Source organism: Chiloscyllium plagiosum, unplaced genomic scaffold (assembly GCF_037043375.1).
Source record: "Chiloscyllium plagiosum isolate Xiang-an unplaced genomic scaffold, Cpla_swu_hap1 HiC_scaffold_14, whole genome shotgun sequence".
NCBI lineage: Eukaryota > Metazoa > Chordata > Chondrichthyes > Orectolobiformes > Hemiscylliidae > Chiloscyllium > Chiloscyllium plagiosum.
Window position 1 is genome coordinate 102,620,940 of NW_028270152.1, and position 23,810 is coordinate 102,644,749.

Here is a 23,810-nt window from a genome sequence, read left to right on the forward strand (position 1 = left end):
ACTACACTCTCAAACAGAATGGCATATGATCACAATCAGGTTGGAGAAAAACTTTACAATGCTTTGCACAGTAATTAAATGGAGTTGCATTACATTTCACTACGAGAGCAGATTTGTTCAAGTAAATTCGAAGGCAGGTTTGCAGATGGGAAAGCAAGCAAGAAAACTCCGCTCCTGTCCATGTAAAATGCTGCAGTTGAAGAACAAAGCAGTTTCTGCCCAGTTTCGAACTGGGGACCTTTCGCGCGTAAGGCGAACGTGATGACCACTACACTACAGAAACAAGGCGCAGTCGCCGCTGCTAAGGCTCAGTGGCACCCAGCACTGAAAGTTGAAGCCATTTTACCTTTCACCTTTCTGTTTCCAATCGCTCGTTGTTTAATGGGACTTCTTTAATTTTGGCTATGTGGTGAGCATGGACGAGATACACCGAAGTATCTGTTTCCACGCGGTGTGCGCCAATAACATTGTGTTGCTTACACCGGCTGTAAAGGATTACTTTTTAGCGGAGCTTGCCGTCGCAGTCTGTGGCACAATCATTTAGTCTGTTCGACTGCTCACGGGAAAGGTAGCGTTGTAAGACACTGCAGAAACGAACGACTTCCTTACTTTTGCTCCGACTGACCATACTCCGGGAAATTTTCCCAGATTCTCAGTTGAGGATTTTTGCAGCTGGAAGTTACCTCAGAAACCCTGTTAATTCGTAATGTATTGAGCGAATCGCAAAACAGAAAACATTTAACACGGAACACAAACAAAACTGGCAAACCAAATGCATTTTCAGACACAGCGAGCATGAATGCAAAATGTGAGACAGGCCGGGGGCATGAGTCATAAAGTAATCTCACAACTAACAACAGGGCAATTCCAAACTGCTCTTTCAAACATACTGGAGCCTGAGTGCACCACCACTTCCCAGACAATGCTGAAAAGAGAGAAAGAAAGAACACAATAAGAATGGGCCATGAAAAAGTGAATTTCACCAATCACAGACTCGATTAGATTGCCTTTCCCTTCCGATGTCCGCAGGACGGAAATGAAGGAAATGGGAGAAATTCAATGACATGTGACATCGCAATTCATTGGAACGATTTTCCCATTGGCCATAAAACAAAATAACGACGAGTCGTGCCACCGCAGGACTTTGTTTCACAACAGCAATGAAATCACAGTCGCCATTCGGTTCCAGTAAACGCTCAACTTGCCTGGGACAGCAGAGCTGTTTGCGATTTTCCACGCGGGAGGCGAACACGATCATGACAGCACAGACATCGGAAAAGTCGGCACTTTCCCACACCACAGTTAATTGCCCAGGAAGCAAACCCAATTTTCTTCGGTTTTAAACAGAAATGCAGCAGGAGTCGAAACAGCATTTTAACAAACTGCGTCGTTGGAAACGATCAGCAGAAATGGCAGCGGTGGGATTCGAACCCACGCCTCTGTCGAGACTGGAGCCTTAATCCAGCGCCTTAGACCGCTCGGCCACACTACCAGCCAGCCGCGCTGCCCCATTTTCTTGCACTTCCAATTGTGCTCCTGCATAACAACCGATGAAAAGCCACGTGAAAAGGGTTCCATGATCCCTCTCCGACTCGCACAACTGCTGGGATGTGCCCGTCTACAATATCAATTTCGCAGCAGATAATGATAGCCCATCAATCCAGACAACTATCAATGGTAAGCTGAGTCTATCTTCTCAGAATCTTTTCAACTACAAATGTATCTGTGAGTGCGTGAGAACATGCGATCGGTTATGATTTGGTCAAATTACCATGAGCTGCTTGACATTACTGCAATTTCGATTCTTGCTTTGCTAAATGATTTCACCCTTTGATCGAAACAGGACAACTTTCACGTTTACACGGAACATGAAACACACCGGACTACAGGGAAAATGCACAAAGCTGAGCAGGCCGTGTTCCACATCATACCGCGCAGCAGAGTTACAGTCACTGTGTCTGTTTTGCAGAATAAGAGTCCCAAAGAATGTTCTCCACCCTAAAACCGGAGGTAGCATTACAATCCGAGAACGACAGATCACATTGTGAGGATGCTCTGACCTCGGAGCCGGTTCGAGATGCCACTTTCCTTGCCTTTTTGCCTTACCCGTGCAATTCGCTGCAGAGATGTTCACACCTGGATATGAGCCACATGGATACCAACTGAGTCGACGAGAAGCGACTCAATAAATTTTGCTAAACTCCACGGTGCTTATTAGAAATGCAGTTTCTGTTCACATCAATCTAAAAGGCAGTTTCTGAACATAGTAACAGAAGTCAAAAGGTAATTAGCTCACCCCACCCCCACTCCGGAAGAGGTGCTAAGTGCCCTTGAGTGCTTTTTTGTTCTCGATGTGAAGAGCTCTCACGCCTGAGTCACCTTCACACGTCTCTGGTTGCTGAGTGAATCACAAAGAAGGAATTTCACCAGAGCTGCAACTGCCTCACTTCCCCACTCGCCCTCCCAGTTTACATTTTCCTGCTCGTCAGTGATTTAAAGAAAACCAAATGGATGCGATGTCATTCTGTAGCCTCTCTGTCGATTCCTCCGTTTCAGTTCCAATGTGGTTAGATCTCGGGGCGCACCTTAATACTAGCGACGCTATCAAAGCACAGGTCCAGAGGTTCCTCTGAGAGTGTAATTTCTTTCATTGCTGTTGCTGGTTGAATGAGCCACTAACGTGCGAACTGCTCCAAAACATGATTCAGGACCTCTGGTAACAACTCTCGTACGTTAAATAACGACAGACAGCTTCCAAATGATGTCCTTCATAGACGACTTTGGGGGTACATTTGACAGACAGACTTGCTCAGGAATCCGCGGTGCGCTGTGACACCAGCGCATCAGCTTCTTCCCTGTCTTGGAAACGGGCCGCCTGCGCAAGGAATGCAAGTGCGGTACTGCTTTTCGTGGAAGGATCAGAAGGCGGTAACTACACTCTCAAACAGAATGGCATATGATCACAATCAGGTTGGAGAAAAACTTTACAATGCTTTGCACAGTAATTAAATGGAGTTGCATTACATTTCACTACGAGAGCAGATTTGTTCAAGTAAATTCGAAGGCAGGTTTGCAGATGGGAAAGCAAGCAAGAAAACTCCGCTCCTGTCCATGTAAAATGCTGCAGTTGAAGAACAAAGCAGTTTCTGCCCAGTTTCGAACTGGGGACCTTTCGCGCGTAAGGCGAACGTGATGACCACTACACTACAGAAACAAGGCGCAGTCGCCGCTGCTAAGGCTCAGTGGCACCCAGCACTGAAAGTTGAAGCCATTTTACCTTTCACCTTTCTGTTTCCAATCGCTCGTTGTTTAATGGGACTTCTTTAATTTTGGCTATGTGGTGAGCATGGACGAGATACACCGAAGTATCTGTTTCCACGCGGTGTGCGCCAATAACATTGTGTTGCTTACACCGGCTGTAAAGGATTACTTTTTAGCGGAGCTTGCCGTCGCAGTCTGTGGCACAATCATTTAGTCTGTTCGACTGCTCACGGGAAAGGTAGCGTTGTAAGACACTGCAGAAACGAACGACTTCCTTACTTTTGCTCCGACTGACCATACTCCGGGAAATTTTCCCAGATTCTCAGTTGAGGATTTTTGCAGCTGGAAGTTACCTCAGAAACCCTGTTAATTCGTAATGTATTGAGCGAATCGCAAAACAGAAAACATTTAACACGGAACACAAACAAAACTGGCAAACCAAATGCATTTTCAGACACAGCGAGCATGAATGCAAAATGTGAGACAGGCCGGGGGCATGAGTCATAAAGTAATCTCACAACTAACAACAGGGCAATTCCAAACTGCTCTTTCAAACATACTGGAGCCTGAGTGCACCACCACTTCCCAGACAATGCTGAAAAGAGAGAAAGAAAGAACACAATAAGAATGGGCCATGAAAAAGTGAATTTCACCAATCACAGACTCGATTAGATTGCCTTTCCCTTCCGATGTCCGCAGGACGGAAATGAAGGAAATGGGAGAAATTCAATGACATGTGACATCGCAATTCATTGGAACGATTTTCCCATTGGCCATAAAACAAAATAACGACGAGTCGTGCCACCGCAGGACTTTGTTTCACAACAGCAATGAAATCACAGTCGCCATTCGGTTCCAGTAAACGCTCAACTTGCCTGGGACAGCAGAGCTGTTTGCGATTTTCCACGCGGGAGGCGAACACGATCATGACAGCACAGACATCGGAAAAGTCGGCACTTTCCCACACCACAGTTAATTGCCCAGGAAGCAAACCCAATTTTCTTCGGTTTTAAACAGAAATGCAGCAGGAGTCGAAACAGCATTTTAACAAACTGCGTCGTTGGAAACGATCAGCAGAAATGGCAGCGGTGGGATTCGAACCCACGCCTCTGTCGAGACTGGAGCCTTAATCCAGCGCCTTAGACCGCTCGGCCACACTACCAGCCAGCCGCGCTGCCCCATTTTCTTGCACTTCCAATTGTGCTCCTGCATAACAACCGATGCAAAGCCACGTGAAAAGGGTTCCATGATCCCTCTCCGACTCGCACAACTGCTGGGATGTGCCCGTCTACAATATCAATTTCGCAGCAGATAATGATAGCCCATCAATCCAGACAACTATCAATGGTAAGCTGAGTCTATCTTCTCAGAATCTTTTCAACTACAAATGTATCTGTGAGTGCGTGAGAACATGCGATCGGTTATGATTTGGTCAAATTACCATGAGCTGCTTGACATTACTGCAATTTCGATTCTTGCTTTGCTAAATGATTTCACCCTTTGATCGAAACAGGACAACTTTCACGTTTACACGGAACATGAAACACACCGGACTACAGGGAAAATGCACAAAGCTGAGCAGGCCGTGTTCCACATCATACCGCGCAGCAGAGTTACAGTCACTGTGTCTGTTTTGCAGAATAAGAGTCCCAAAGAATGTTCTCCACCCTAAAACCGGAGGTAGCATTACAATCCGAGAACGACAGATCACATTGTGAGGATGCTCTGACCTCGGAGCCGGTTCGAGATGCCACTTTCCTTGCCTTTTTGCCTTACCCGTGCAATTCGCTGCAGAGATGTTCACACCTGGATATGAGCCACATGGATACCAACTGAGTCGACGAGAAGCGACTCAATAAATTTTGCTAAACTCCACGGTGCTTATTAGAAATGCAGTTTCTGTTCACATCAATCTAAAAGGCAGTTTCTGAACATAGTAACAGAAGTCAAAAGGTAATTAGCTCACCCCACCCCCACTCCGGAAGAGGTGCTAAGTGCCCTTGAGTGCTTTTTTGTTCTCGATGTGAAGAGCTCTCACGCCTGAGTCACCTTCACACGTCTCTGGTTGCTGAGTGAATCACAAAGAAGGAATTTCACCAGAGCTGCAACTGCCTCACTTCCCCACTCGCCCTCCCAGTTTACATTTTCCTGCTCGTCAGTGATTTAAAGAAAACCAAATGGATGCGATGTCATTCTGTAGCCTCTCTGTCGATTCCTCCGTTTCAGTTCCAATGTGGTTAGATCTCGGGGCGCACCTTAATACTAGCGACGCTATCAAAGCACAGGTCCAGAGGTTCCTCTGAGAGTGTAATTTCTTTCATTGCTGTTGCTGGTTGAATGAGCCACTAACGTGCGAACTGCTCCAAAACATGATTCAGGACCTCTGGTAACAACTCTCGCACGTTAAATAACGACAGACAGCTTCCAAATGATGTCCTTCATAGACGACTTTGGGGGTACATTTGACAGACAGACTTGCTCAGGAATCCGCGGTGCGCTGTGACACCAGCGCATCAGCTTCTTCCCTGTCTTGGAAACGGGCCGCCTGCGCAAGGAATGCAAGTGCGGTACTGCTTTTCGTGGAAGGATCAGAAGGCGGTAACTACACTCTCAAACAGAATGGCATATGATCACAATCAGGTTGGAGAAAAACTTTACAATGCTTTGCACAGTAATTAAATGGAGTTGCATTACATTTCACTACGAGAGCAGATTTGTTCAAGTAAATTCGAAGGCAGGTTTGCAGATGGGAAAGCAAGCAAGAAAACTCCGCTCCTGTCCATGTAAAATGCTGCAGTTGAAGAACAAAGCAGTTTCTGCCCAGTTTCGAACTGGGGACCTTTCGCGCGTAAGGCGAACGTGATGACCACTACACTACAGAAACAAGGCGCAGTCGCCACTACTAAGGCTCAGTGGCACCCAGCACTGAAAGTTGAAGCCATTTTACCTTTCACCTTTCTGTTTCCAATCGCTCGTTGTTTAATGGGACTTCTTTAATTTTGGCTATGTGGTGAGCATGGACGAGATACACCGAAGTATCTGTTTCCACGCGGTGTGCGCCAATAACATTGTGTTGCTTACACCGGCTGTAAAGGATTACTTTTTAGCGGAGCTTGCCGTCGCAGTCTGTGGCACAATCATTTAGTCTGTTCGACTGCTCACGGGAAAGGTAGCGTTGTAAGACACTGCAGAAACGAACGACTTCCTTACTTTTGCTCCGACTGACCATACTCCGGGAAATTTTCCCAGATTCTCAGTTGAGGATTTTTGCAGCTGGAAGTTACCTCAGAAACCCTGTTAATTCGTAATGTATTGAGCGAATCGCAAAACAGAAAACATTTAACACGGAACACAAACAAAACTGGCAAACCAAATGCATTTTCAGACACAGCGAGCATGAATGCAAAATGTGAGACAGGCCGGGGGCATGAGTCATAAAGTAATCTCACAACTAACAACAGGGCAATTCGAAACTGCTCTTTCAAACATACTGGAGCCTGAGTGCACCACCACTTCCCAGACAATGCTGAAAAGAGAGAAAGAAAGAACACAATAAGAATGGGCCATGAAAAAGTGAATTTCACCAATCACAGACTCGATTAGATTGCCTTTCCCTTCCGATGTCCGCAGGACGGAAATGAAGGAAATGGGAGAAATTCAATGACATGTGACATCGCAATTCATTGGAACGATTTTCCCATTGGCCATAAAACAAAATAACGACGAGTCGTGCCACCGCAGGACTTTGTTTCACAACAGCAATGAAATCACAGTCGCCATTCGGTTCCAGTAAACGCTCAACTTGCCTGGGACAGCAGAGCTGTTTGCGATTTTCCACGCGGGAGGCGAACACGATCATGACAGCACAGACATCGGAAAAGTCGGCACTTTCCCACACCACAGTTAATTGCCCAGGAAGCAAACCCAATTTTCTTTTTTTTAAACAGAAATGCAGCAGGAGTCGAAACAGCATTTTAACAAACTGCGTCGTTGGAAACGATCAGCAGAAATGGCAGCGGTGGGATTCGAACCCACGCCTCTGTCGAGAATGGAGCCTTAATCCAGCGCCTTAGACCGCTCGGCCACACTACCAGCCAGCCGCGCTGCCCCATTTTCTTGCACTTCCAATTGTGCTCCTGCATAACAACCGATGCAAAGCCACGTGAAAAGGGTTCCATGATCCCTCTCCGACTCGCACAACTGCTGGGATGTGCCCGTCTACAATATCAATTTCGCAGCAGATAATGATAGCCCATCAATCCAGACAACTATCAATGGTAAGCTGAGTCTATCTTCTCAGAATCTTTTCAACTACAAATGTATCTGTGAGTGCGTGAGAACATGCGATCGGTTATGATTTGGTCAAATTACCATGAGCTGCTTGACATTACTGCAATTTCGATTCTTGCTTTGCTAAATGATTTCACCCTTTGATCGAAACAGGACAACTTTCACGTTTACACGGAACATGAAACACACCGGACTACAGGGAAAATGCACAAAGCTGAGCAGGCCGTGTTCCACATCATACCGCGCAGCAGAGTTACAGTCACTGTGTCTGTTTTGCAGAATAAGAGTCCCAAAGAATGTTCTCCACCCTAAAACCGGAGGTAGCATTACAATCCGAGAACGACAGATCACATTGTGAGGATGCTCTGACCTCGGAGCCGGTTCGAGATGCCACTTTCCTTGCCTTTTTGCCTTACCCGTGCAATTCGCTGCAGAGATGTTCACACCTGGATATGAGCCACATGGATACCAACTGAGTCGACGAGAAGCGACTCAATAAATTTTGCTAAACTCCACGGTGCTTATTAGAAATGCAGTTTCTGTTCACATCAATCTAAAAGGCAGTTTCTGAACATAGTAACAGAAGTCAAAAGGTAATTAGCTCACCCCACCCCCACTCCGGAAGAGGTGCTAAGTGCCCTTGAGTGCTTTTTTGTTCTCGATGTGAAGAGCTCTCACGCCTGAGTCACCTTCACACGTCTCTGGTTGCTGAGTGAATCACAAAGAAGGAATTTCACCAGAGCTACAACTGCCTCACTTCTCCACTCGCCCTCCCAGTTTACATTTTCCTGCTCGTCAGTGATTTAAAGAAAACCAAATGGATGCGATGTCATTCTGTAGCCTCTCTGTCGATTCCTCCGTTTCAGTTTCAATGTGGTTAGATCTCGGGGCGCACCTTAATACTAGCGACGCTATCAAAGCACAGGTCCAGAGGTTCCTCTGAGAGTGTAATTTCTTTCATTGCTGTTGCTGGTTGAATGAGCCACTAACGTGCGAACTGCTCCAAAACATGATTCAGGACCTCTGGTAACAACTCTCGCACGTTAAATAACGACAGACAGCTTCCAAATGATGTCCTTCATAGACGACTTTGGGGGTACATTTGACAGACAGACTTGCTCAGGAATCCGCGGTGCGCTGTGACACCAGCGCATCAGCTTCTTCCCTGTCTTGGAAACGGGCCGCCTGCGCAAGGAATGCAAGTGCGGTACTGCTTTTCGTGGAAGGATCAGAAGGCGGTAACTACACTCTCAAACAGAATGGCATATGATCACAATCAGGTTGGAGAAAAACTTTACAATGCTTTGCACAGTAATTGAATGGAGTTGCATTACATTTCACTACGAGAGCAGATTTGTTCAAGTAAATTCGAAGGCAGGTTTGCAGATGGGAAAGCAAGCAAGAAAACTCCGCTCCTGTCCATGTAAAATGCTGCAGTTGAAGAACAAAGCAGTTTCTGCCCAGTTTCGAACTGGGGACCTTTCGCGCGTAAGGCGAACGTGATGACCACTACACTACAGAAACAAGGCGCAGTCGCCGCTGCTAAGGCTCAGTGGCACCCAGCACTGAAAGTTGAAGCCATTTTACCTTTCACCTTTCTGTTTCCAATCGCTCGTTGTTTAATGGGACTTCTTTAATTTTGGCTATGTGGTGAGCATGGACGAGATACACCGAAGTATCTGTTTCCACGCGGTGTGCGCCAATAACATTGTGTTGCTTACACCGGCTGTAAAGGATTACTTTTTAGCGGAGCTTGCCGTCGCAGTCTGTGGCACAATCATTTAGTCTGTTCGACTGCTCACGGGAAAGGTAGCGTTGTAAGACACTGCAGAAACGAACGACTTCCTTACTTTTGCTCCGACTGACCATACTCCGGGAAATTTTCCCAGATTCTCAGTTGAGGATTTTTGCAGCTGGAAGTTACCTCAGAAACCCTGTTAATTCGTAATGTATTGAGCGAATCGCAAAACAGAAAGCATTTAACACGGAACACAAACAAAACTGGCAAACCAAATGCATTTTCAGACACAGCGAGCATGAATGCAAAATGTGAGACAGGCCGGGGGCATGAGTCATAAAGTAATCTCACAACTAACAACAGGGCAATTCCAAACTGCTCTTTCAAACATACTGGAGCCTGAGTGCACCACCACTTCCCAGACAATGCTGAAAAGAGAGAAAGAAAGAACACAATAAGAATGGGCCATGAAAAAGTGAATTTCACCAATCACAGACTCGATTAGATTGCCTTTCCCTTCCGATGTCCGCAGGACGGAAATGAAGGAAATGGGAGAAATTCAATAACATGTGACATCGCAATTCATTGGAACGATTTTCCCATTGGCCATAAAACAAAATAACGACGAGTCGTGCCACCGCAGGACTTTGTTTCACAACAGCAATGAAATCACAGTCGCCATTCGGTTCCAGTAAACGCTCAACTTGCCTGGGACAGCAGAGCTGTTTGCGATTTTCCACGCGGGAGGCGAACACGATCATGACAGCACAGACATCGGAAAAGTCGGCACTTTCCCACACCACAGTTAATTGCCCAGGAAGCAAACCCAATTTTCTTCGGTTTTAAACAGAAATGCAGCAGGAGTCGAAACAGCATTTTAACAAACTGCGTCGTTGGAAACGATCAGCAGAAATGGCAGCGGTGGGATTCGATCCCACGCCTCTGTCGAGACTGGAGCCTTAATCCAGCGCCTTAGACCGCTCGGCCACACTACCAGCCAGCCGCGCTGCCCCATTTTCTTGCACTTCCAATTGTGCTCCTGCATAACAACCGATGCAAAGCCACGTGAAAAGGGTTCCATGATCCCTCTCCGACTCGCACAACTGCTGGGATGTGCCCGTCTACAATATCAATTTCGCAGCAGATAATGATAGCCCATCAATCCAGACAACTATCAATGGTAAGCTGAGTCTATCTTCTCAGAATCTTTTCAACTACAAATGTATCTGTGAGTGCGTGAGAACATGCGATCGGTTATGATTTGGTCAAATTACCATGAGCTGCTTGACATTACTGCAATTTCGATTCTTGCTTTGCTAAATGATTTCACCCTTTGATCGAAACAGGACAACTTTCACGTTTACACGGAACATGAAACACACCGGACTACAGGGAAAATGCACAAAGCTGAGCAGGCCGTGTTCCACATCATACCGCGCAGCAGAGTTACAGTCACTGTGTCTGTTTTGCAGAATAAGAGTCCCAAAGAATGTTCTCCACCCTAAAACCGGAGGTAGCATTACAATCCGAGAACGACAGATCACATTGTGATGATGCTCTGACCTCGGAGCCGGTTCGAGATGCCACTTTCCTTGCCTTTTTGCCTTACCCGTGCAATTCGCTGCAGAGATGTTCACACCTGGATATGAGCCACATGGATACCAACTGAGTCGACGAGAAGCGACTCAATAAATTTTGCTAAACTCCACGGTGCTTATTAGAAATGCAGTTTCTGTTCACATCAATCTAAAAGGCAGTTTCTGAACATAGTAACAGAAGTCAAAAGGTAATTAGCTCACCCCACCCCCACTCCGGAAGAGGTGCTAAGTGCCCTTGAGTGCTTTTTTGTTCTCGATGTGAAGAGCTCTCACGCCTGAGTCACCTTCACACGTCTCTGGTTGCTGAGTGAATCACAAAGAAGGAATTTCACCAGAGCTACAACTGCCTCACTTCTCCACTCGCCCTCCCAGTTTACATTTTCCTGCTCGTCAGTGATTTAAAGAAAACCAAATGGATGCGATGTCATTCTGTAGCCTCTCTGTCGATTCCTCCGTTTCAGTTTCAATGTGGTTAGATCTCGGGGCGCACCTTAATACTAGCGACGCTATCAAAGCACAGGTCCAGAGGTTCCTCTGAGAGTGTAATTTCTTTCATTGCTGTTGCTGGTTGAATGAGCCACTAACGTGCGAACTGCTCCAAAACATGATTCAGGACCTCTGGTAACAACTCTCGCACGTTAAATAACGACAGACAGCTTCCAAATGATGTCCTTCATAGACGACTTTGGGGGTACATTTGACAGACAGACTTGCTCAGGAATCCGCGGTGCGCTGTGACACCAGCGCATCAGCTTCTTCCCTGTCTTGGAAACGGGCCGCCTGCGCAAGGAATGCAAGTGCGGTACTGCTTTTCGTGGAAGGATCAGAAGGCGGTAACTACACTCTCAAACAGAATGGCATATGATCACAATCAGGTTGGAGAAAAACTTTACAATGCTTTGCACAGTAATTAAATGGAGTTGCATTACATTTCACTACGAGAGCAGATTTGTTCAAGTAAATTCGAAGGCAGGTTTGCAGATGGGAAAGCAAGCAAGAAAACTCCGCTCCTGTCCATGTAAAATGCTGCAGTTGAAGAACAATGCAGTTTCTGCCCAGTTTCGATCTGGGGACCTTTCGCGCGTAAGGCGAACGTGATGACCACTACACTACAGAAACAAGGCGCAGTCGCCACTGCGAAGGCTCAGTGGCACCCAGCACTGAAAGTTGAAGCCATTTTACCTTTCACCTTTCTGTTTCCAATCGCTCGTTGTTTAATGGGACTTCCTTAATTTTGGCTATGTGGTGAGCATGGACGAGATACACCGAAGTATCTGTTTCCACGCGGTGTGCGCCAATAACATTGTGTTGCTTACACCGGCTGTAAAGGATTACTTTTTAGCGGAGCTTGCCGTCGCAGTCTGTGGCACAATCATTTAGTCTGTTCGACTGCTCACGGGAAAGGTAGCGTTGTAAGACACTGCAGAAACGAACGACTTCCTTACTTTTGCTCCGACTGACCATACTCCGGGAAATTTTCCCAGATTCTCAGTTGAGGATTTTTGCAGCTGGAAGTTACCTCAGAAACCCTGTTAATTCGTAATGTATTGAGCGAATCGCAAAACAGAAAGCATTTAACACGGAACACAAACAAAACTGGCAAACCAAATGCATTTTCAGACACAGCGAGCATGAATGCAAAATGTGAGACAGGCCGGGGGCATGAGTCATAAAGTAATCTCACAACTAACAACAGGGCAATTCCAAACTGCTCTTTCAAACATACTGGAGCCTGAGTGCACCACCACTTCCCAGACAATGCTGAAAAGAGAGAAAGAAAGAACACAATAAGAATGGGCCATGAAAAAGTGAATTTCACCAATCACAGACTCGATTAGATTGCCTTTCCCTTCCGATGTCCGCAGGACGGAAATGAAGGAAATGGGAGAAATTCAATAACATGTGACATCGCAATTCATTGGAACGATTTTCCCATTGGCCATAAAACAAAATAACGACGAGTCGTGCCACCGCAGGACTTTGTTTCACAACAGCAATGAAATCACAGTCGCCATTCGGTTCCAGTAAACGCTCAACTTGCCTGGGACAGCAGAGCTGTTTGCGATTTTCCACGCGGGAGGCGAACACGATCATGACAGCACAGACATCGGAAAAGTCGGCACTTTCCCACACCACAGTTAATTGCCCAGGAAGCAAACCCAATTTTCTTCGGTTTTAAACAGAAATGCAGCAGGAGTCGAAACAGCATTTTAACAAACTGCGTCGTTGGAAACGATCAGCAGAAATGGCAGCGGTGGGATTCGAACCCACGCCTCTGTCGAGACTGGAGCCTTAATCCAGCGCCTTAGACCGCTCGGCCACACTACCAGCCAGCCGCGCTGCCCCATTTTCTTGCACTTCCAATTGTGCTCCTGCATAACAACCGATGAAAAGCCACGTGAAAAGGGTTCCATGATCCCTCTCCGACTCGCACAACTGCTGGGATGTGCCCGTCTACAATATCAATTTCGCAGCAGATAATGATAGCCCATCAATCCAGACAACTATCAATGGTAAGCTGAGTCTATCTTCTCAGAATCTTTTCAACTACAAATGTATCTGTGAGTGCGTGAGAACATGCGATCGGTTATGATTTGGTCAAATTACCATGAGCTGCTTGACATTACTGCAATTTCGATTCTTGCTTTGCTAAATGATTTCACCCTTTGATCGAAACAGGACAACTTTCACGTTTACACGGAACATGAAACACACCGGACTACAGGGAAAATGCACAAAGCTGAGCAGGCCGTGTTCCACATCATACCGCGCAGCAGAGTTACAGTCACTGTGTCTGTTTTGCAGAATAAGAGTCCCAAAGAATGTTCTCCACCCTAAAACCGGAGGTAGCATTACAATCCGAGAACGACAGATCACATTGTGATGATGCTCTGACCTCGGAGCCGGTTCGAGATGCCACTTTCCTTGCCTTTTTGCCTTACCCGTGCAATTCGCTGCAGAGATGTTCACACCTGGATATGAGCCACATGGATACCAACTGAGTCGACGAGAAGCGACTCAATAAATTTTGCTAAACTCCACGGTGCTTATTAGAAATGCAGTTTCTGTTCACATCAATCTAAAAGGCAGTTTCTGAACATAGTAACAGAAGTCAAAAGGTAATTAGCTCACCCCACCCCCACTCCGGAAGAGGTGCTAAGTGCCCTTGAGTGCTTTTTTGTTCTCGATGTGAAGAGCTCTCACGCCTGAGTCACCTTCACACGTCTCTGGTTGCTGAGTGAATCACAAAGAAGGAATTTCACCAGAGCTACAACTGCCTCACTTCTCCACTCGCCCTCCCAGTTTACATTTTCCTGCTCGTCAGTGATTTAAAGAAAACCAAATGGATGCGATGTCATTCTGTAGCCTCTCTGTCGATTCCTCCGTTTCAGTTTCAATGTGGTTAGATCTCGGGGCGCACCTTAATACTAGCGACGCTATCAAAGCACAGGTCCAGAGGTTCCTCTGAGAGTGTAATTTCTTTCATTGCTGTTGCTGGTTGAATGAGCCACTAACGTGCGAACTGCTCCAAAACATGATTCAGGACCTCTGGTAACAACTCTCGCACGTTAAATAACGACAGACAGCTTCCAAATGATGTCCTTCATAGACGACTTTGGGGGTACATTTGACAGACAGACTTGCTCAGGAATCCGCGGTGCGCTGTGACACCAGCGCATCAGCTTCTTCCCTGTCTTGGAAACGGGCCGCCTGCGCAAGGAATGCAAGTGCGGTACTGCTTTTCGTGGAAGGATCAGAAGGCGGTAACTACACTCTCAAACAGAATGGCATATGATCACAATCAGGTTGGAGAAAAACTTTACAATGCTTTGCACAGTAATTAAATGGAGTTGCATTACATTTCACTACGAGAGCAGATTTGTTCAAGTAAATTCGAAGGCAGGTTTGCAGATGGGAAAGCAAGCAAGAAAACTCCGCTCCTGTCCATGTAAAATGCTGCAGTTGAAGAACAAAGCAGTTTCTGCCCAGTTTCGATCTGGGGACCTTTCGCGCGTAAGGCGAACGTGATGACCACTACACTACAGAAACAAGGCGCAGTCGCCACTGCGAAGGCTCAGTGGCACCCAGCACTGAAAGTTGAAGCCATTTTACCTTTCACCTTTCTGTTTCCAATCGCTCGTTGTTTAATGGGACTTCCTTAATTTTGGCTATGTGGTGAGCATGGACGAGATACACCGAAGTATCTGTTTCCACGCGGTGTGCGCCAATAACATTGTGTTGCTTACACCGGCTGTAAAGGATTACTTTTTAGCGGAGCTTGCCGTCGCAGTCTGTGGCACAATCATTTAGTCTGTTCGACTGCTCACGGGAAAGGTAGCGTTGTAAGACACTGCAGAAACGAACGACTTCCTTACTTTTGCTCCGACTGACCATACTCCGGGAAATTTTCCCAGATTCTCAGTTGAGGATTTTTGCAGCTGGAAGTTACCTCAGAAACCCTGTTAATTCGTAATGTATTGAGCGAATCGCAAAACAGAAAGCATTTAACACGGAACACAAACAAAACTGGCAAACCAAATGCATTTTCAGACACAGCGAGCATGAATGCAAAATGTGAGACAGGCCGGGGGCATGAGTCATAAAGTAATCTCACAACTAACAACAGGGCAATTCCAAACTGCTCTTTCAAACCTACTGGAGCCTGAGTGCACCACCACTTCCCAGACAATGCTGAAAAGAGAGAAAGAAAGAACACAATAAGAATGGGCCATGAAAAAGTGAATTTCACCAATCACAGACTCGATTAGATTGCCTTTCCCTTCCGATGTCCGCAGGACGGAAATGAAGGAAATGGGAGAAATTCAATAACATGTGACATCGCAATTCATTGGAACGATTTTCCCATTGGCCATAAAACAAAATAACGACGAGTCGTGCCACCGCAGGACTTTGTTTCACAACAGCAATGAAATCACAGTCGCCATTCGGTTCCAGTAAACGCTCAACTTGCCTGGGACAGCAGAGCTGTTTGCGATTTTCCACGCGGGAGGCGAACACGATCATGACAGCACAGACATCGGAAAAGTCGGCACTTTCCCACACCACAGTTAATTGCCCAGGAAGCAAACCCAATTTTCTTCGGTTTTAAACAGAAATGCAGCAGGAGTCGAAACAGCATTTTAACAAACTGCGTCGTTGGAAACGATCAGCAGAAATGGCAGCGGTGGGATTCGAACCCACGCCTCTGTCGAGACTGGAGCCTTAATCCAGCGCCTTAGACCGCTCGGCCACACTACCAGCCAGCCGCGCTGCCCCATTTTCTTGCACTTCCAATTGTGCTCCTGCATAACAACCGATGCAAAGCCACGTGAAAAGGGTTCCATGATCCCTCTCCGACTCGCACAACTGCTGGGATGTGCCCGTCTACAATATCAATTTCGCAGCAGATAATGATAGCCCATCAATCCAGACAACTATCAATGGTAAGCTGAGTCTATCTTCTCAGAATCTTTTCAACTACAAATGTATCTGTGAGTGCGTGAGAACATGCGATCGGTTATGATTTGGTCAAATTACCATGAGCTGCTTGACATTACTGCAATTTCGATTCTTGCTTTGCTAAATGATTTCACCCTTTGATCGAAACAGGACAACTTTCACGTTTACACGGAACATGAAACACACCGGACTACAGGGAAAATGCACAAAGCTGAGCAGGCCGTGTTCCACATCATACCGCGCAGCAGAGTTACAGTCACTGTGTCTGTTTTGCAGAATAAGAGTCCCAAAGAATGTTCTCCACCCTAAAACCGGAGGTAGCATTACCATCCGAGAACGACAGATCACATTGTGATGATGCTCTGACCTCGGAGCCGGTTCGAGATGCCACTTTCCTTGCCTTTTTGCCTTACCCGTGCAATTCGCTGCAGAGATGTTCACACCTGGATATGAGCCACATGGATACCAACTGAGTCGACGAGAAGCGACTCAATAAATTTTGCTAAACTCCACGGTGCTTATTAGAAATGCAGTTTCTGTTCACATCAATCTAAAAGGCAGTTTCTGAACATAGTAACAGAAGTCAAAAGGTAATTAGCTCACCCCACCCCCACTCCGGAAGAGGTGCTAAGTGCCCTTGAGTGCTTTTTTGTTCTCGATGTGAAGAGCTCTCACGCCTGAGTCACCTTCACACGTCTCTGGTTGCTGAGTGAATCACAAAGAAGGAATTTCACCAGAGCTACAACTGCCTCACTTCTCCACTCGCCCTCCCAGTTTACATTTTCCTGCTCGTCAGTGATTTAAAGAAAACCAAATGGATGCGATGTCATTCTGTAGCCTCTCTGTCGATTCCTCCGTTTCAGTTCCAATGTGGTTAGATCTCGGGGCGCACCTTAATACTAGCGACGCTATCAAAGCACAGGTCCAGAGGTTCCTCTGAGAGTGTAATTTCTTTCATTGCTGTTGCTGGTTGAATGAGCCACTAACGTGCGAACTGCTCCAAAACATGATTCAGGACCTCTGGTAACAACTCTCGCACGTTAAATAACGACAGACAGCTTCCAAATGATGTCCTCCATAGACGATTTTGGGGGTACATTTGACAGACAGACTTGTTCAGGAATCCGCGGTGCGCTGTGACACCAGCGCATCAGCTTCTTCCCTGTCTTGGAAAGGGGCCGCCTGCGCAAGGAATGCAAGTGCGGTACTGCTTTTCGTGGAAGGTTCAGAAGTCGGTAACTACACTCTCAAACAGAATGGCATATGATCACAATCAGGTTGGAGAAAAACTTTACAATGCTTTGCACAGTAATTAAATGGAGTTGCATTACATTTCACTACGAGAGCAGATTTGTTCAAGTAAATTCGAAGGCAGGTTTGCAGATGGGAAAGCAAGCAAGAAAACTCCGCTCCTGTCCATGTAAAATGCTGCAGTTGAAGAACAAAGCAGTTTCTGTCCAGTTTCGAACTGGGGACCTTTCGCGCGTAAGGCGAACGTGATGACCACTACACTACAGAAACAAGGCGCAGTCGCCCCTGCTAAGGCTCAGTGGCACCCAGCACTGAAAGTTGAAGCCATTTTACCTTTCACCTTTCTGTTTCCAATCGCTCGTTGTTTAATGGGACTTCTTTAATTTTGGCTATGTGGTGAGCATGGACGAGATACACCGAAGTATCTGTTTCCACGCGGTGTGCGCCAATAACATTGTGTTGCTTACACCGGCTGTAAAGGATTACTTTTTAGCGGAGCTTGCCGTCGCAGTCTGTGGCACAATCATTTAGTCTGTTCGACTGCTCACGGGAAAGGTAGCGTTGTAAGACACTGCAGAAACGAACGACTTCCTTACTTTTGCTCCGACTGACCATACTCCGGGAAATTTTCCCAGATTCTCAGTTGAGGATTTTTGCAGCTGGAAGTTACCTCAGAAACCCTGTTAATTCGTAATGTATTGAGCGAATCGCAAAACAGAAAGCATTTAACACGGAACACAAACAAAACTGGCAAACCAAATGCATTTTCAGACACAGCGAGCATGAATGCAAAATGTGAGACAGGCCGGGGGCATGAGTCATAAAGTAATCTCACAACTAACAACAGGGCAATTCCAAACTGCTCTTTCAAACATACTGGAGCCTGAGTGCACCACCACTTCCCAGAAAATGCTGAAAAGAGAGAAAGAAAGAACACAATAAGAATGGGCCATGAAAAAGTGAATTTCACCAATCACAGACTCGATTAGATTGCCTTTCCCTTCCGATGTCCGCAGGACGGAAATGAAGGAAATGGGAGAAATTCAATAACATGTTACATCGCAATTCATTGGAACGATTTTCCCATTGGCCATAAAACAAAATAACGACGAGTCGTGCCACCGCAGGACTTTGTTTCACAACAGCAATGAAATCACAGTCGCCATTCGGTTCCAGTAAACGCTCAACTTGCCTGGGACAGCAGAGCTGTTTGCGATTTTCCACGCGGGAGGCGAACACGATCATGACAGCACAGACATCGGAAAAGTCGGCACTTTCCCACACCACAGTTAATTGCCCAGGAAGCAAACCCAATTTTCTTCGGTTTTAAACAGAAATGCAGCAGGAGTCGAAACAGCATTTTAACAAACTGCGTCGTTGGAAACGATCAGCAGAAATGGCAGCGGTGGGATTCGAACCCACGCCTCTGTCGAGACTGGAGCCTTAATCCAGCGCCTTAGACCGCTCGGCCACACTACCAGCCAGCCGCGCTGCCCCATTTTCTTGCACTTCCAATTGTGCTCCTGCATAACAACCGATGCAAAGCCACGTGAAAAGGGTTCCATGATCCCTCTCCGACTCGCACAACTGCTGGGATGTGCCCGTCTACAATATCAATTTCGCAGCAGATAATGATAGCCCATCAATCCAGACAACTATCAATGGTAAGCTGAGTCTATCTTCTCAGAATCTTTTCAACTACAAATGTATCTGTGAGTGCGTGAGAACATGCGATCGGTTATGATTTGGTCAAATTACCATGAGCTGCTTGACATTACTGCAATTTCGATTCTTGCTTTGCTAAATGATTTCACCCTTTGATCGAAACAGGACAACTTTCACGTTTACACGGAACATGAAACACACCGGACTACAGGGAAAATGCACAAAGCTGAGCAGGCCGTGTTCCACATCATACCGCGCAGCAGAGTTACAGTCACTGTGTCTGTTTTGCAGAATAAGAGTCCCAAAGAATGTTCTCCACCCTAAAACCGGAGGTAGCATTACAATCCGAGAACGACAGATCACATTGTGAGGATGCTCTGACCTCGGAGCCGGTTCGAGATGCCACTTTCCTTGCCTTTTTGCCTTACCCGTGCAATTCGCTGCAGAGATGTTCACACCTGGATATGAGCCACATGGATACCAACTGAGTCGACGAGAAGCGACTCAATAAATTTTGCTAAACTCCACGGTGCTTATTAGAAATGCAGTTTCTGTTCACATCAATCTAAAAGGCAGTTTCTGAACATAGTAACAGAAGTCAAAAGGTAATTAGCTCACCCCACCCCCACTCCGGAAGAGGTGCTAAGTGCCCTTGAGTGCTTTTTTGTTCTCGATGTGAAGAGCTCTCACGCCTGAGTCACCTTCACACGTCTCTGGTTGCTGAGTGAATCACAAAGAAGGAATTTCACCAGAGCTACAACTGCCTCACTTCTCCACTCGCCCTCCCAGTTTACATTTTCCTGCTCGTCAGTGATTTAAAGAAAACCAAATGGATGCGATGTCATTCTGTAGCCTCTCTGTCGATTCCTCCGTTTCAGTTCCAATGTGGTTAGATCTCGGGGCGCACCTTAATACTAGCGACGCTATCAAAGCACAGGTCCAGAGGTTCCTCTGAGAGTGTAATTTCTTTCATTGCTGTTGCTGGTTGAATGAGCCACTAACGTGCGAACTGCTCCAAAACATGATTCAGGACCTCTGGTAACAACTCTCGCACGTTAAATAACGACAGACAGCTTCCAAATGATGTCCTTCATAGACGATTTTGGGGGTACATTTGACAGACAGACTTGTTCAGGAATCCGCGGTGCGCTGTGACACCAGCGCATCAGCTTCTTCCCTGTCTTGGAAACGGGCCGCCTGCGCAAGGAATGCAAGTGCGGTACTGCTTTTCGTGGAAGGATCAGAAGGCGGTAACTACACTCTCAAACAGAATGGCATATGATCACAATCAGGTTGGAGAAAAACTTTACAATGCTTTGCACAGTAATTAAATGGAGTTGCATTACATTTCACTACGAGAGCAGATTTGTTCAAGTAAATTCGAAGGCAGGTTTGCAAATGGGAAAGCAAGCAAGAAAACTCCGCTCCTGTCCATGTAAAATGCTGCAGTTGAAGAACAAAGTAGTTTCTGCCCAGTTTCGAACTGGGGACCTTTCGCGCGTAAGGCGAACGTGATGACCACTACACTACAGAAACAAGGCGCAGTCGCCCCTGCTAAGGCTCAGTGGCACCCAGCACTGAAAGTTGAAGCCATTTTACCTTTCACCTTTCTGTTTCCAATCGCTCGTTGTTTAATGGGACTTCTTTAATTTTGGCTATGTGGTGAGCATGGACGAGATACACCGAAGTATCTGTTTCCACGCGGTGTGCGCCAATAACATTGTGTTGCTTACACCGGCTGTAAAGGATTACTTTTTAGCGGAGCTTGCCGTCGCAGTCTGTGGCACAATCATTTAGTCTGTTCGACTGCTCACGGGAAAGGTAGCGTTGTAAGACACTGCAGAAACGAACGACTTCCTTACTTTTGCTCCGACTGACCATACTCCGGGAAATTTTCCCAGATTCTCAGTTGAGGATTTTTGCAGCTGGAAGTTACCTCAGAAACCCTGTTAATTCGTAATGTATTGAGCGAATCGCAAAACAGAAAACATTTAACACGGAACACAAACAAAACTGGCAAACCAAATGCATTTTCAGACACAGCGAGCATGAATGCAAAATGTGAGACAGGCCGGGGGCATGAGTCATAAAGTAATCTCACAACTAACAACAGGGCAATTCCAAACTGCTCTTTCAAACATACTGGAGCCTGAGTGCACCACCACTTCCCAGAAAATGCTGAAAAGAGAGAAAGAAAGAACACAATAAGAATGGGCCATGAAAAAGTGAATTTCACCAATCACAGACTCGATTAGATTGCCTTTCCCTTCCGATGTCCGCAGGACGGAAATGAAGGAAATGGGAGAAATTCAATAACATGTGACATCGCAATTCATTGGAACGATTTTCCCATTGGCCATAAAACAAAATAACGACGAGTCGTGCCACCGCAGGACTTTGTTTCACAACAGCAATGAAATCACAGTCGCCATTCGGTTCCAGTAAACGCTCAACTTGCCTGGGACAGCAGAGCTGTTTGCGATTTTCCACGCGGGAGGCGAACACGATCATGACAGCACAGACATCGGAAAAGTCGGCACTTTCCCACACCACAGTTAATTGCCCAGGAAGCAAACCCAATTTTCTTCGGTTTTGAACAGAAATGCAGCAGGAGTCGAAACAGCATTTTAACAAACTGCGTCGTTGGAAACGATCAGCAGAAATGGCAGCGGTGGGATTCGAACCCACGCCTCTGTCGAGACTGGAGCCTTAATCCAGCGCCTTAGACCGCTCGGCCACACTACCAGCCAGCCGCGCTGCCCCATTTTCTTGCACTTCCAATTGTGCTCCTGCATAACAACCGATGCAAAGCCACGTGAAAAGGGTTCCATGATCCCTCTCCGACTCGCACAACTGCTGGGATGTGCCCGTCTACAATATCAATTTCGCAGCAGATAATGATAGCCCATCAATCCAGACAACTATCAATGGTAAGCTGAGTCTATCTTCTCAGAATCTTTTCAACTACAAATGTATCTGTGAGTGCGTGAGAACATGCGATCGGTTATGATTTGGTCAAATTACCATGAGCTGCTTGACATTACTGCAATTTCGATTCTTGCTTTGCTAAATGATTTCACCCTTTGATCGAAACAGGACAACTTTCACGTTTACACGGAACATGAAACACACCGGACTACAGGGAAAATGCACAAAGCTGAGCAGGCCGTGTTCCACATCATACCGCGCAGCAGAGTTACAGTCACTGTGTCTGTTTTGCAGAATAAGAGTCCCAAAGAATGTTCTCCACCCTAAAACCGGAGGTAGCATTACAATCCGAGAACGACAGATCACATTGTGAGGATGCTCTGACCTCGGAGCCGGTTCGAGATGCCACTTTCCTTGCCTTTTTGCCTTACCCGTGCAATTCGCTGCAGAGATGTTCACACCTGGATATGAGCCACATGGATACCAACTGAGTCGACGAGAAGCGACTCAATAAATTTTGCTAAACTCCACGGTGCTTATTAGAAATGCAGTTTCTGTTCACATCAATCTAAAAGGCAGTTTCTGAACATAGTAACAGAAGTCAAAAGGTAATTAGCTCACCCCACCCCCACTCCGGAAGAGGTGCTAAGTGCCCTTGAGTGCTTTTTTGTTCTCGATGTGAAGAGCTCTCACGCCTGAGTCACCTTCACACGTCTCTGGTTGCTGAGTGAATCACAAAGAAGGAATTTCACCAGAGCTACAACTGCCTCACTTCTCCACTCGCCCTCCCAGTTTACATTTTCCTGCTCGTCAGTGATTTAAAGAAAACCAAATGGATGCGATGTCATTCTGTAGCCTCTCTGTCGATTCCTCCGTTTCAGTTCCAATGTGGTTAGATCTCGGGGCGCACCTTAATACTAGCGACGCTATCAAAGCACAGGTCCAGAGGTTCCTCTGAGAGTGTAATTTCTTTCATTGCTGTTGCTGGTTGAATGAGCCACTAACGTGCGAACTGCTCCAAAACATGATTCAGGACCTCTGGTAACAACTCTCGCACGTTAAATAACGACAGACAGCTTCCAAATGATGTCCTTCATAGACGATTTTGGGGGTACATTTGACAGACAGACTTGTTCAGGAATCCGCGGTGCGCTGTGACACCAGCGCATCAGCTTCTTCCCTGTCTTGGAAACGGGCCGCCTGCGCAAGGAATGCAAGTGCGGTACTGCTTTTCGTGGAAGGATCAGAAGGCGGTAACTACACTCTCAAACAGAATGGCATATGATCACAATCAGGTTGGAGAAAAACTTTACAATGCTTTGCACAGTAATTAAATGGAGTTGCATTACATTTCACTACGAGAGCAGATTTGTTCAAGTAAATTCGAAGGCAGGTTTGCAAATGGGAAAGCAAGCAAGAAAACTCCGCTCCTGTCCATGTAAAATGCTGCAGTTGAAGAACAAAGTAGTTTCTGCCCAGTTTCGAACTGGGGACCTTTCGCGCGTAAGGCGAACGTGATGACCACTACACTACAGAAACAAGGCGCAGTCGCCCCTGCTAAGGCTCAGTGGCACCCAGCACTGAAAGTTGAAGCCATTTTACCTTTCACCTTTCTGTTT

At 46.4% G+C, this 23,810-nt stretch overlaps 6 non-coding genes across 6 annotated transcripts; all 6 read right to left on the reverse strand.

Annotated features, from left to right (window-relative positions):
* Window positions 1-210: 210 nt before the first annotated feature.
* On the reverse strand, window positions 211-283 carry trnav-uac (transfer RNA valine (anticodon UAC)). Its single transcript has one exon. It is a non-coding gene; the product is annotated as a tRNA-Val (tRNA).
* Window positions 284-1,410: 1,127 nt separating this feature from the next.
* Window positions 1,411-1,492, reverse strand: trnal-aag (transfer RNA leucine (anticodon AAG)). The gene has a single exon. It is a non-coding gene; the product is annotated as a tRNA-Leu (tRNA).
* A 1,649-nt stretch (window positions 1,493-3,141) lies between these two features.
* Window positions 3,142-3,214, reverse strand: trnav-uac (transfer RNA valine (anticodon UAC)). The gene has a single exon. It is a non-coding gene; the product is annotated as a tRNA-Val (tRNA).
* Window positions 3,215-4,341: 1,127 nt separating this feature from the next.
* On the reverse strand, window positions 4,342-4,423 carry trnal-aag (transfer RNA leucine (anticodon AAG)). The gene has a single exon. It is a non-coding gene; the product is annotated as a tRNA-Leu (tRNA).
* Window positions 4,424-6,072: 1,649 nt separating this feature from the next.
* trnav-uac (transfer RNA valine (anticodon UAC)) lies at window positions 6,073-6,145 on the reverse strand. The gene has a single exon. It is a non-coding gene; the product is annotated as a tRNA-Val (tRNA).
* Window positions 6,146-9,002: 2,857 nt separating this feature from the next.
* trnav-uac (transfer RNA valine (anticodon UAC)) lies at window positions 9,003-9,075 on the reverse strand. Its single transcript has one exon. It is a non-coding gene; the product is annotated as a tRNA-Val (tRNA).
* Window positions 9,076-23,810: the final 14,735 nt, after the last annotated feature.